Here is a 15575-nt window from a genome sequence, read left to right on the forward strand (position 1 = left end):
CTGGGTCCTTTTGGTGTCGTGAGGTTGTGAGCAGCGGAGTCTTGAAAATCCATGCTGTCAAGGTCCTGGCGGCGCGTGTCCGTCACCCGGGAGGGTCCGGGACGCGCAGGTGCGTCAGGCGGTTGATTTGCAAGAGCCATCGAGCGGTCGGTGGGAAACGGCAAGAAAGCCGCTTCCCATATGGCTTCCGGCGAAAGCGGCCCGGCCAAGGGCGGTCGGTGAAGATGGCGTCGTCTTCGTGGTTGGGGAGCGCGCCGACGACACGTCCGTTCCCTTCGAAGGCGATACTCTCTGGGGTCAGCTGGGATCGGTCGATGCCGCTGGCCTTCACGGACACATTGGTGCAAGCAAAACTTACGTTCGAGGTAATTAACACAGCGTAATTGGCTAGCAATCACGGAGCCGATCTGTGGCTAGGGACGAACGCTTCTTCTTCGTCGTCTTCTCAGCATTCGGGCAGATCCTGAGGATATTGGAGTAAACAATTCAGAGCCATTTCACTCTGTGAGGGTGAGTGTCCAATGTATGTGTTATTACCTACAAAAAAATAAAATAAAACGGTAGAACAATGTAGCACAAGGCATAAATATGCACTTTGTTATGTTTATTTTTATCTAGGTTTATCTCGTGACCACTGTAATTATATTGCTTTCTGTTTGTTGCGATAGGACGGCCATGGGCACTGCGACCACGCAGGTGATATTTTTAGCGAATGTTAGGCCAATGCATGGCCGATGGAGCGTCACAGAGACGTTGGCCTTTGTGTACCATTGAAGGCCCAACCTTCCCGAGGGAAAGGCCAAGAACCACTTTCCGTCGGGAGGAGACACAGGGACGTTAAAGTCATCCACAATGACGATGAGATTGGGGTCCACATGGAGCATTCCCCCAAATGCAACGCTCATGAAAGCTAAGAGTTCCTTCTTTGATGTTCCGGGGTGAACGTATGTGGTGGGTGGTGACAGATGACATCCCCAACCTGTACAACCGACGGCGCTTGATGTGTGCTTCCTTAGTGATGTGGTTGTCGATGTCATGCAAAGGACTTTGAACGGTCTCCTGCACGTCAATGGACATGTCGGGGTCCTGACGCTTCATTCCCAACTCCCCGCCTGCCTGCGTCAAACGTTCTCTGCCCACAAAAGGAAGGTGGTGCGGGACTAGCCGTTCCTGAGGAATGTTGAACTTCGGAAGATGCGCCTGCACGGGCGGGTACACGTAACCCTTCGTAGTGGCTAAACGCGTAACGGCACCCTTCAAAAGCTCATCTCGACACGTACCACACAGGCGATAGTCGGACACCCACTTGTCGCGAAAACACCGCGTTAACAGATTACACGAACGGTAGCCCTCCTCGTCGTCCCTCACGCCCGCGATCGTAGTAAGATAGTTGTCAAGTCGCAGTCTATCACACGCGTTGCAACTGGCGCCGAAGTTGCAGTACAGGAGCTCTCGTTGGAAGCTGGCGGTCACACCTTTTAACCGATCGACGTTGGCACAATTGCGCCGAAGTAACTGGGTAGCAGCCTAGGCCTCGCGAAATGCGTCGTCTTGCGACCCGCATACGCTTGGTGCTTTGCTGCACGAACTTCGCCGGCATTCGGTGCCGTTCGCCGTCGCCGCGCACAATCGTGGTTCTGTTCTCGTCGTCGCTCTTCGTAGGCGCATTTTTCATACACAGTTCGGATGAAATGTGGCCTAAACATTGTAGGGGTGAAATGGAACTGAGATAAACTACGTCGCTCGGCCTAGTCATACCCCCTACAGGCTCATACCCCCGTAAACGCGGTCCACATAATGACAGTTTTTGCACACGCACATATCAAACGCTGGAAACTAGCCTAAGACAGCTTCGCTGTAAAATACACACGCAGTGTTGCACTGCTGCGACTGTCCTGTCGAGAAGAGTGATGCATTGGGGTGTCGTGCGCAGTGACTCCTCCCCATTCTCTGCCCAACTATCTCAAGAACGCGCAGCCTTTGTATGACGCCAACAAGAGGTTAAAATGCCTTCACACATTTATATTCTGCGGGGTCTCAGGCAGCCTCCATGGTGTCGCAGCAGCCATGGCATTGCGCTGCTAAGCACAAGGTCGCCGGATCTCATGTCGGCCATCGCGGCGGCATTGAGGTAGTCCCTAAATCCAGCAACGCTCGTACGCCGTCGAGCGCGTAGGCGGTAAAGCAATACAGGTGCTCGAAGTTTACCAATATCACGTCCGTTAATAAAACACGTTTACATTAATCTTGGTCAAAGTGTTGTAAAAAGCTGTGAGGTTTGGTTCGTGCACATGTACTGCGTTGTGTTCGTGCACATGCTTCTCAACTGAAAACTACAGGGTGAACAAGCTTCGAACGGTCCAAATTTTCATTTCTGGCTTCAAATATAAACGATAAGCCCTAAACATTTTCATGCACAAAACAAACAAAAAATTCTTTTCGACACTCTGATTAACTCGTATGTAACCGCGTTGTATAAACAGGTGTGCAATTGGTAAACTTAAGAACAGTGCAAGGAAAAAACAGGGCATGATAAACTGCACTAATTGAATGCTGAAGTACAACATGAATGCTCATTATGTATAAGTACAGAGGCAATAACTATAAATATACGTTGGCATAGACGTCTTACTCATTTTTTATGCTATTCAATTGCAGACTACCTGTATCTTACGCTCAATTTGTTTTCGACCCCACGGCCGAAGAGCAGGCAACAAAAATTTACGTTAAGAGGAACGAAAAAAAAGGAGGTATACCGGATCATGTTTCTCTTACTTTTTTTAGTGAGAAGCAGTTACCGGCATGCATTCTCACCGGCTATCGAATGGTCATGTGGGACCCATTCGAAAGCAAATGCACACGTGTAACAAAGTCGTATTCGAGGAGAGCTAAGGCACATGTGCACTTGCGTATAGAGCAATACCACCCTTCCGGGTTGACCCTCTTCACCTCCTCCAGGCGTTCACAAACCCCGTGCACAACCGGTCGCGGGATACGGGGGACGTCTGTACCCTTTTCTGGTGGGTGTCCGCCGGTGGGTTTCGAACCAAGCACCTACCGAAGCCGTGAAGGACGTCCTATCAAGCACGCCACGACAGCGGTGGAGGCTTTGCCTAATAATATCTATTTCAGCGTGATGTTATCTAGGTTCGCATTCAAGTTTTATTCTCTTGTATTTTTTCGCAACCAAATTTTGGTTGCTTCGGCGGAAGTGCATGTAGCGAAGTTACTTTTAGCCAGAAAGTTGCTGACGGATGGGGCCTGCGGTATCAGCTCAAATATCAGTTAAAACCACGGGAGAGAACAACGCCCGGCTAGCCGTCGAAATATGCCGTTCCGCGATTCACCCTCACGGTACACCACGGGACTGCGCTTTGTGTGGTTGAACGCACTACTGATGGTGGTGCTGCTTTTGCTCTTATGAGGCGGTTACAGGCCGATGTCCGACGATAATATTAAACATTCATAAGTTAGCGCATGCGCAAAGGGCAAGTGCACTTAGGTTCGGCTGAAGGAAGCCGCCGTGTTTGAGCACAAGTAACGGAACGCAGCCATCTTGGTTAGAATAAGTAAATATTTTTGAGAGTTCAATACCAATTCACGTGGAGGAGAAAAAAAGGAAGGAAAGATAGTGAGGCCGACCAGGCGCACGTTTTGTTTGCTAGCCTGCACGGAGGAAGTACTTCAACGGATTCAGACAAAAGAGAGGGAGGGAGAAATGTTCTCTCAGTGTGAACAATTGTATTTGTCTATCACTTCACGCATAAAATCGATCACTGAGGCCTGTCGATATCCTGAATTGTAGCAGCGTCCTCTGTGCTTTGCAAGCGCGCGATTCGTGAGGACATGGTGGGAGAATCTTCGTCTCTGAAAATGGCCAGCTGTCTAATTGGTTTAGCACCCTTAGAAAAACGTTGCCTTCGAGGCACGTAGGGTGGCAAATTCAGTTGCGGCAGAGGTCGGTATGTGTGACACTTTAACTTAATTGTAACTTGAAAGGCCGGGGGATGAAAACAAGACCCGAGGAGCTGATGACTGAGAGAGATGCATGAAACCACTGTAGTTATGCCTTACTATACTGGGCTTAAGGCATGAATATGTTGAGGGAATAGTTCGAAAGCCCTCTGTAGGAGACCAAATGAAATAAATTCTAGGATTTTGTGTGCTCAACCAAGATCTGAATATGGGGCATGCCGTAGGGTGGACTGTGGAATCATTTTTACCGCCTGTCATTTTTTTTTTTTACGAAGCACCTGCTGCACGGCATACGAGCGTGCTTGCGTTTGGTGACCACCTAACTGTCGCCGCCGTGGCCGACGTGACATCCGGTGACCTCATGCTTAGTCGCGCAACGCCATAGCTGCTGAGACACCATGGCGCGTGTAGGACACGCCGCATAGTAGAAAAGTAGGAAGTCATTTTAACCACTAATGGACGTCAGACAAAAACTATGCCTTGTAGAGCGAGTTGCGGGTGAGATTGTGGCGGTGTGACTTCGCACGACACGCGATTGCGTCACTCTTCTCGTCAGTGCAGTAGGAGCACGGCGAGGCTGCGTACATTTTTCTTTACTAATGTCCCGCAGTATGTGGCGATATTGTTACGCTTCAGGATGCGCGAGGACCGCCCCCGTTCTGACATGACACTTATTTTAGGATTGGCGTACATTTACGCTCGGCACATACCCAAGGGAATGCTTATGATTGCGCACCAAACGCGGAAAATTGTGGGTAATTCGCTAAACAGATATTAACTTTGGAAAAGGTTTCGACAGGAATAATCTCCCGACCACTATGAGCGGTAGCCTGAGTTGCATTTCAGCTATGTTCGGATGAACTGCATTTCAGAAGTTACGTTTCTTTGCCACTTCTAGCGGTCATTTTTCGGCTGTATGTGACACACACCTGTATCGGCCTACTTGGCCTATTGCAGTTGCTCGCCAAGGTGGCCCATAAGCACAGCGGGATGACGACTTCGAGACCGAAGCATTCGAGACGATGAAATCGTGACGAAGGAATAAGTTCAATTGAACTTTTTAGCCGGTATGGCGACAACAACCGCGTGACGACGATGAGACGACAATTCCCGAATGCTAACAGCGGTACGACAACGACAATATGACAACGATGTCATGAGGGCAATGCAGAGACGTCGAATATATGACGATAATAGTCTGACGACAAATGTATGGCGACACACGCATGGTGAATATTGAAGGAGTACGATGATTCGACCACCATAGCCCGACAACATTGGTATAGCAATGGACGCATGAGAGAGGCGGTCTGACCACGATGCAATGACGATGCTATGACAACTGCGGCATAATGACGAATATATTACCTTGAAATGACTACAATATACCCGGAATAAAGGAATGAGCCAATACTTCGACGAAGGCGCTATGATGAAGAGGGCATGCGCACATTGGCAAAGCGTTACTGAAGCGATGACGATGCTACAACGGCAACGTCACGACTGAGGCATGATAACAACGGTATCACGACGTCTGTGTCAGCACAAGGAAGTGGCGATGACGACATGACGAGTGTAGGACGTCAAAGTTACAATGACAGCTATAGACCCACTGGGTCGGCATCACGACGATGGTATGACGAGGGATATATGATGACGATATGTCGACAGTGGTATGATTGCCACGGAATAACCCTCATTGAATATCGAAAACTTGATTGGGATATAATAATGAGAGACGAATAACGTTGAGGGAACTACAAAGTGGTATGGCCATGACATCATGTCGACGACTTTTTGAAAAGATTAGCGGCAATGTAGCGGAATGGGGGCTCCCATTTAATTCCAGTTGCATTCCGGGGAATAAGACCTTGCCGCAATTCCACATCTTTCAATTCTTTGGAAAGAGGAAACAGCCAATTTCGACTTCGGGAATGGTCGGGCAGTTCACTTCCATTCCGCTAATTCCTCAACGCATGAAAGGTATCCAAGTAGTTTTATCGAGTTACCTATGAACGCACCATAACGCTGATGTCATGAAACGCGTTAAAAACTTTAAAAATACGCGAAACACGTTACAAAGGTCGAGGGATAGTAGGTTTTGACATATCTCATGCAGTAAACCACCCTATTACTTCCCATACGGGAAGTTCTCCCGCTACCTATAGTAGTTGCATGGGCAGCCTATTCTAACGGCTTGCGATGTTTTAATATTCTTCAATCTTAAATGTGTTAATGCTAAAATGATGACATAGCGTATGTTTGCATAGGTGTCCTGGTGATTTTCAAATGCTGCAAGAAAAGGTTGCAAGCAGTGCAAGGTTCTAAATGACGATTTATTTTGGTTTTATTCATCGAAATTTTACAACAAAATGTCATGAGCTAAATGGGCAGTTCGCCGTTCAGTTTTGAAAACCCGAAGTGGTAATGACGGCTGCTTAAACGGTTAGTTCTAAAAACCTGAATTGATATAAATCAATTGCCTTGCACCCATTTGTTGCGCTTCACAAACATGGCCTGCTCAAAAGAGGTGCTTGATAGCTGATTTCGCTTCGCTTTCATTGTCAGTGATGCCGTAGAAACCACTCATTCCGGGTCAGCTGACGTCGCATTCGCAACGAAAACTGGCCTTGCGAGGCGGGAAAGAAAGGGAAAGCGGGTAGCGTTCACTTTCCAGTAGGTCGAGGGCTTGACTCTGAATACACAAGTTCCACCTGTCAGGTAAAAAGAAATTAACCTTGCAATGGACCTATCCATTCTTTATTGAAATGAATATTAGGAGAGGTTAGTGCCTTTACGGTGGCGCCGGCTAACTTTTCACCATTATCAAAGGATGCAAATATGCGCAAGAAGGGAGAATAATGTCACGAAATATGGCACTCAGTAAAACAGCAGATGAACAGATACTGTACAGTCCAAGAGCACATGAATCGCAACGTTTTGTGCATCAGTTCAGTACACATACGCATATGTAAAATCAGATACTACGAACAGCCACAACACACAACACATGTACTTACACCGCAAGCACAGAACACAATTACACACTGCGTAAAAATTACGATAACCGCATAACGTAATTTTGAACCCAGAACAACATCTATATCACGCATTTAGCTTATTATGAAAGACTGAAATTTAATATTCCCCCAAAGTGTTCGTGTCTTCGAAAAACTTCTTCAAAGCAGGAAGTGTTATTTTCTGAAGCACCGAAGTTGGCCATGGATGAAGTAGGTTTTATAAGTGAGTGGTCCTCTGTCTAACGGCATCAAATTTGTCTGCCATACCCTTTCAGCGGTCGCCGGTAAGTCACTAGTCGCGTATAGACGGAGGGACACCAGTCATTTGCAAGGTATGCGCTACTGCAGTAGGCTTTAATGTGCAAGCTGTGTAATTAATGTGTAAATAATGTTTTGGTCATCTACTTATTTATTTATTTTAAAAAACGCGCTATGGTATTACGCTGTTGCACTGATGAGTGGCAGTAATGCATGTTCAAAAATGTTCCCCCTTGCTACGTTTCATCTCGTGTCGAACATCGCTTGAATTTAACCGTGCCCACTTGTCAAGCTAACCTTTACTCCCATTCTTTTGTGCTCAAGACCTCATCTGAGCGGAATCACCGCCCACCTCCATCGCCAACATCCCGGATTATACTTCATTCGATACTACTTTTCTTGAACATGCGTTACTCCCACTCCTCTCTGTAACGACGCAGTCGAAAGAAGGCTGCATCCTGCAATCATCATTTACTGGCAAACCGCTGTAAATAGTCGCAGACAAAACATTGCTCCTTCCAGTAACCGTGAAGATCACCCTACACGCCTTTGTTTCTTGCGTGTGTGTGAAAAAGCGAATGCCTAAAACTCGAGAAAGCAGGCCATGTAAAGGGTGAAAATTGCACGATACAAGCGCTTCCCAAAATGCGACATGGAAGTCTTACCTGCATGTGCCTCCACCATGTCTAGTTCTCGTTCCACGGCTACAAATTTGACGGCTGCTTCCATATTGTAACGTACAAGAAATGCGATGCTATAGAGCCGCAATTAAATTTACTGGGTAAAAAAACAATCAACCAGACACTGCAATTACTCATACGTATATTGTCAATTAAACCAAGATTTTCCTCATGTTACATATAAAGATAACAAAAAAAATGAAAATGTTACAAACATTGCAATGTTACCTATATTCAAACGTTGCAGTAGGCTAATTATTTGCAATTTTGAAAAGCGCACTTCTATACGCGTTGGCGGTTTTAGTGTTCCAACCACACTCTTTATCGATGTGCTACTCACGTGTTTTTCAGGAGCGAGCTGTTCTAATTAAACGCGACCAGAACCTTTTGAAGGTCGCTAACACCATACAACCATCTGAAACATACCAATAATTTGTCAGTGGTCGTCTTGCGAAGCCGTATTTCCGCCGTCGTCCTTGATCCGCCGTGGCTGCTTAGTGGCTAAAGTGTTGTCCTGATAAGCTCGAGGACACCTTATGAAAACCAGGCCATGGAGCCCTCATTTCGATGTATGCCAAATGCTAAAACACCCGTGTGCTTAGATTTGGGTGTTTGTTAAAGAACCCCGAGGGGTCAAATTCATTGGAGTCCCCCACTACCGTACACCTCATAATCAGATCGTCGCTTTAGCACGTAAAATTCCATAATTTATATTGGTTTTTAATCCTGCTGTCGTCTTCGCCGTGATGTCCCGTGTCACGGACATCCAAGGTCGGTAACATCATCGCAGAGGCCCGAAAGCTTATATGTGAGTGGAAGCGTGGGAGGTTGAGACGACGATGGCCGCTAAGTCTCGCGCGTACCAGGGAGGAAAGCGGAGAGGAAGCGCAACGCTTTCGGGCAGAGCGGAGAGAGGGAGGTGTTTTATTACTTCGGCTGCAGCGTATGCCGCCGCCCCGCGAGCCCTCTCTTGAAAGCGTTCTGCGATGAGGACAGAGTTCGGGGCGGCCAAGGGCTGATAGCTTCGCGGGTGCAGTGTTTTGTGGCTTAGTTCGCGTTAAAGCGACAGGCAGCACCAAGGTAGATTCCATCGCAGGTGATGCCCCGCTTCCTCGCTGCAGCGTCGTGACAGAGAGTTTCTGCAGTCATCGACTGAAACCTGTTCATGATTGCTTGTGCGTGCGCGATACGGGGTTGGTAATTTATTTAGCAGGAGAATGTTTACAAGTTTATTTGGCAGGTAAAATGCTATCCTTACTTCATATAGCCGTGTACTTATTTGCTATCGCAATCGATGCTTCGTCTTTCGGGCGAAATTGTGGCTATATTTTGTAAACAGTCTAATAATATATCGCGTTTTCCCCAGTTTGATGCTCTAACGGGCGCAGTTGCCAGTGTGCGATATCTTATTTTGGGGCTGAAGCATGGATTTGTAAACTTCAGTCTTCAATAATATAAAGCCTAACAAATCTAATGTATTTTGGAAAAATCCCCACTGAAATAAAAAATTGCACTCAACAGTCACTTAACAGAGTCGTACCATGTGCGTGCATACAATGATGAGCATTGAGGTACATATAAGTGGAGATGGAGAAGGGAATGAAAGCATGCTAGGAAAAACAAAAGAATTAATAAAAGGAGACATCCACCCAAACGTACCAAATCTCTGCGAACGAAACCTATACGGGTTCCTCTGTAGAAAAAGACTCGCAGTTGAAGAAATATTCACCCTGGTCCGGGACACGAACCCGGGATCACCGCCTTTCAGGGTTAGCCACTCTACCATCTGAGCTAACCACGCAGCTAGGAGATGGCAGGGCGAAGTCGAATTCATCAACAATTCGAAGCAAAGGTAAGAGTTGATTTTCTGTTTATTATTAACTATTACGTTAAACACAAAAGAACATATAGCAAATCGCTTATAAACAAATGGGTTATATTTATATTATATATTATAATCTATACTAATATATATAATATGCAATATAAGAATGTATATAACTATATGTGTGGGATGCACCTATATTTATTTGTAAAAAATAAAAAAATAAACACCATAGCGCCCTCACCAAAATTGCGACACCGGAATTCATTAAAGTTGCTGTGGTGAGGTTAATAAAAAATAAAAGCGAGAGTGTTGGCGTCGCGCGTCGTTTTCAGCGACAGCCTGCTCGGCTGTTTTGATGCACTCTATACGTAAAATCCCTCGACAGGGACACTGTCACGACGCCTGCATATTCTTTCTCTTTCGTAGGTAGATGCCATTTCCACTTTGGTATTCGGAACGGTTGCTGCATACCAATGGCGATATTTTCAATTTTATTTTTATTCTCGCTGACATTTTAGCTTGTGTGCGCCTTGGTAGGCGTTGTGTTGGCCTTTGCTTCTCCAAACATCTCCAAAACATCTCCAAAACCAACGTTTTGGAGATGTTTTGAAAACCTGGTTTGCATAGCCCCAGAAATTAAACTAAATTGGACATAGATCAAATTTTCACTATCAGGGCATGTCTGGTAGTTACTTGGAACAGCCTTCCGGACACTCCATTCTACGGCGTCTTTCGGCGACAGCGCTCATGGCGAAATTCTGGTGCTCTTTAAAGAGCCGTAGCAGATAGCCTTCAAAGCTCGTTGGCGCCATTGCGGTTTGCCTATAAATACTCGAATGGATGCGCGCGAAATGTTGGCAGAACTCTAACCACGCAGTTCCGGCACATAGCATTCACTCTCCCGTCGGACACACGTATGTCGCCTGCGCAATTTCAGGGGCGCTCATCACTCTGATACCCAACACAGGCCTCGCGTGTTTCCTACGCTATCTTTGGTTCGAGTTTAAAGCGAAACTGTAATAATTAGAGGCTTGTGGTGCCGCCAATGTCGTCACAGCATCGTTGAGATGCCGTCGTGGTCATACCGCTTTTGAAGTTCCATCGGCCTTATTCCTATCTCGCTATTCTATGCTAATCAAACTGTCGGAATTCAGTCGCGATAAGGCCATTCTCGTCATACATTCATCATGCATCCGTTGTAACATCGTCGTCGTAAATCCATCGCAGTCGCTGTAAAGCTGCCATTGTAACTTCGACATCCCGCGCTCACCATGTCGTCGCTGCCAAGACCATCCCCACATAAGGTGGTCGTGATGCATTTGCAGTCAAGCCGTAGCCGTCACCTATTCGTTGTACCATCGTCATTAGTTGAGTAACGTCATCCTTTTGTCCGCATGCGACAACGACATCCCGCCTTCGTCCATGCGGAAACTTGTAATTTTTTTTCTCAATTTATCTTAATCACCATGGCGTCAAACAACCATCATTATGGCGCCGTTGTCATATCATCGCCACTGCCGTCATATTCAGACCGTCCCTATCATAATTCGGTTTGTCATATCCCTGTCTTCAAGCTATGGTGGCCATGTCATCGTCGTCATTTAACATTCATCATCCCTTCATCGTCATATCGTTGCTCTCAGCAGATCGTCGTGAAGCATTCGTCTCCATCGCTTTGCCCTCGTGTGATCTTTGTCATATATGCTTCGTCATATCACTGTCATCATTTGGGAATTGTCATCTCAATGTCGGTATGCGGTTGTCGTTGCCGTACGGGCCTGGAAGTTCTATTGAAGCTATTCTTTCCTCGCGATTCCATCGCCGCCATCGTATCGGTGTCATCAGTCCCGATCCCGCTATGCTTATGGGCCACAATGGAAACCAAGTGCAATAAGGAAAAGTAGGGCAATAGCGGTGTGTCACATGTCCCTAAGGATGACTACTGGAATAGTCAAATAAACGTGATTCCGTAAATTTGACGTGTCCCTACAAACTCAAGTGCTACTCGCGTCACCGTCTATAATAATCTTCAGATCAATTCTGTCGTAATTTTTCAATGTCGATATCTGTATTGCGAAAAACCCCCAGTTTTCTGTGTCACATGCAAGTTCAATCAAAAGCCATACCCTTGGGTATATCAAGGGAAAATGTACTCTAATGCCAAAAGAAGCGCCGCCTAGAAATGTGGCCTGTCTCCTTAAATAGTGGCCTTTAAGGATTCGGGCAGATCCTGAGGATATTGGAGTAAAACATTCAGAGCCATTTCACTCTGTGAAGGTGAGTGTCCAATGTAGGTGTTATTAACTTCAAAAAAAAAATAAAACGGTAGAAAAATGTAGCACAAGGCACAAGTATGCACTTTGTTATGTTTATTTTTATCTACGTTTATCTCGTGACCACTGTAATTATATTGCTTTCTGTTTGCTGCGATAGGACGGCCATGGGCACTGCGTCCACGCAGGTGAGGTTCTTAGCGAATGTTAGGCCAATGCATGGCCGATGGCGCGTCACAGAGACGTTGGCCTTTGTGTACCATTGAAGGCCCAACCTTCCCGAGGGAAAGGCCTAGAACCATTTTCCGTCGGGAGGAGACACAGGGACGTTAAAGTCACCCACAATGACGATGGGATTGGGGTCCACAGGTTGCATCCCCCCAAAATGCAACGGTTATGAAAGCTAAGAGGTCCTTCTTTGATGTTCCGGGGTGAACGTATGTGGTGGGTGGTGACGAAGATGACATCCCCAACCTGTACAACCGACGGCACTTGATGTGGGCTTCGTTAGCCATGTGGTTGTCGATGTCACGCAAAGGACATTGAACCGTCTCCTGCACGTCAATGGACATGTCGGGGTCCTGACCCTTCATTCCCAACTTCCCGCCTGCGTGCGTCAAACGTTCTATGCCCACAAAAGGAAGGTGGCGCGGGACTAGCCGTTCCTCAGGATTGTTGAACTTCAGAAGATGCGCCTGAACGGGGGGTACACGTAACCCTTCGTCGTGGCGAAACGCGTAACGGCACCCTTGAAAAGCTCATCTCGACACGTACCATACAGGGGATAGTCGGATGCCCACTTGTCGGGAAAACACCGCGTTAACAGATTACACGAACGGTAGCCCTCCTTGTCGTCCTTCACGCCCGCGATCGTAGTAAGATTGTTGTCAAGTCGCAGTCTATCACACGCGTTACAACTGGCGCCGAAGTTGCAGTACAGGAGCTCTCGTTGGAAGCTGGCGGTCGCACCTTTCAACCGATCGACGTTGGCACAATTGCGCCGAAGTAACTGGGTTAGGCCTCGCGTTCACGCATCGCGAAATGCGTCGTCTTGCGACCCGCATACGCTTGGTGCTTTGCTGCACGAGCTTCGCCGGCATTCGGTGCCGTTCGCCGTCGCCGCGCACAATCGTGGTTCTGTTCTCGTCGTCGCTCTTCGTAGGCGCATTTTTCATACACAGTTCGGATGAAATGTGGCCTACACATTGTAGGGGTGAAATGGAACTGAGATAACGGAGAATTACACTCTACAGACTCATACCCCCGTAAACGCGGTCCACATAATGACAGTTTTTGCACACGCACATATCAAACGCTGGAAACTAGCCTAACACAGCTTCGCTGTAAAATACATACGCAGTCTTGCACTGCTGCGACTGTCCTGCCGAGAAGAGTGATGCATTGGGGTGTCGTGCGCAGTAACTCCTCCCCATTCTCTGCCCAACTATCTCAAGAACGCGCAGTCTTTGCATGACGCCAACAAGAGGTTAAAATGCCTTCACACATTTATATTCTGCGGGGCCTCTGGCAGGCTCCATGGTGTCGCAGCAGCCATGGCATTGCGCTGCTAAGCACAAGGTCACCGGGTCTCATGTCGGCCATCGCGGCGGCATTGAGGTAGTCCCTAAATCCAGCAACGCTCGTACACCGTCGAGCGCGTATGCGGTAAAGTCGAATTTTAGCGATATCACGTCCATTAATAAAACACCTTTACATTAATCTTGGTCGAAGTGCTGTAAAAAGCTGTGAAGTTTGGTTCGTGCACATGCTTCTGAACTGAAAACTACAGGGTGAACAAGCTTCGAACGGTGCAAATTTTCATTTCTGGCTTCAAATATAAACGATAAGCCTGAACATTTTCAAGCACAAAACAAACAAAAAATTCTTTTCGACACTCTGATGAACTCGTATGTAACCGCGTTGTATAAACAGGTGTGCAATTGGTAAACTTAAGAACGATGCAAGGAAAAAACAGGGTATGATAAACTGCACTAATTGAATGCTGAAGTACAACATGAATGCTCATTATGTATAAGTAACAAGGCAATAACTATATATATACCTTAGCATAGACGTCTTACTCATTTTTTATGCTATTCAATTGCAGTCTACCTGTATATTACGGTCAATTTGTTTTCGACCCCACGGCCGAAGAGCAGGCAACAAAAATTTACGTTAAGAGGAACGAAAAAAAAGGAGGTATACCGGATCATGTTTCTCTGACTTTTTTTAGTGAGAAGCAGTTACCGCAATGCATTCTAACCGGCTGTCGAATGGTCATGCGGGAACCATTCGAAATCAAATGTACGGGTGCAACAAAGACACATTCGAGGAGAGCTGAGGCACACGTGCACTTGGGTATAGAGCAATACCACCCTTCAGGGCTGACCCTCGTCACCTCCACCAGGCGTTCACAAACCCCGTGCACAACCGGTCGCCGGGTACGGGGGACGTCTGTACGCTTTTCTGGTGGGTGTCCGTCGCTGGGTTTCGAACCAACCACCTACCGAAGCCGTAACGGACGTCCTATCAAGCACGCCACGGCAGCAGTGGAGGCTTTGCCTAATAATATCTATTTCAGCGTGATGTAATCTAGGTTCGCATTCAAGTTTTATTCTCTTGTATTTTTTCGCAACCAAATTTTGGTTGCTTCGGCGGAAGTGCATGTAGCGAAGTTACTTTTAGCCTGAAAGTTGGTGACGGACGGGGCCTGCGGTATCAGCTCAAATATCAGTTAAAACCACGGGAGAGAACAGCGCCCGGCTAGGCGTCGAAATATGCCGTTCCGCGCTTCACCCTCATGGTACACCACGGGACTGCGCTTTGTGTGGTTGAACGCAGTACTGATGATGGTGCTGGTTTTGTTCTTATGAGGCGGTTACAGGCCGATGTCCGACGATTATATTAAACATTCATCAGTTAGCGCATGCGCAACGGGCAAGTGCACTTAAGTTCGACTGAAGGAAGCCGCCGTGTTTGAGCACAAGTGACGGAACGCAGCCATCTTGGCTAGAATAAGTAAATATTTTTGAGAGTTCAATACCAATTCAAGTGGAGGAGGAAAAAAGGAAGGAAAGATAGTGAGGCCGACCAGGCGCACGTTTGGTTTGCTAGCCTGCATGGAGGAAGTACTTCAACGGATTCAGATAAAAGAGAGGGAGGGAGAAATGTTCTCTCAGTGTGAACAATTCCAGTTGTCTATCACTTCACGCATACAATCGGTCAATGAGGCCTGTCGATATCCTGAATTGTAGCAGCGTCCTCTGCGCTTTGCAAGCGCGCGATTCGTGAAATGGCCAGCTGTTTAATTGGTTTAGCACCCTTAGAAGAACGTTGCGTTCGATGCACGTAGGGTGGCAAATTCAGTTGCGGCAGAGGTCGGTATGTGTGACACTTTCGAACTTAATTGTAGCTTGTAAGGCCGGGGGATGAAAACAAGACCCGTGGAGCTGATGACTGAGTGAGATTCATGAAACCACTGTAATTATGCCTTACTATACAGGGCTTAAGGAATGAATATGTTGAGGGAATAGTTCGAAAG

The sequence above is a fragment of the Dermacentor albipictus genome, chromosome 8 (genome assembly GCF_038994185.2).
Source record: "Dermacentor albipictus isolate Rhodes 1998 colony chromosome 8, USDA_Dalb.pri_finalv2, whole genome shotgun sequence".
Taxonomy (NCBI): domain Eukaryota; kingdom Metazoa; phylum Arthropoda; class Arachnida; order Ixodida; family Ixodidae; genus Dermacentor; species Dermacentor albipictus.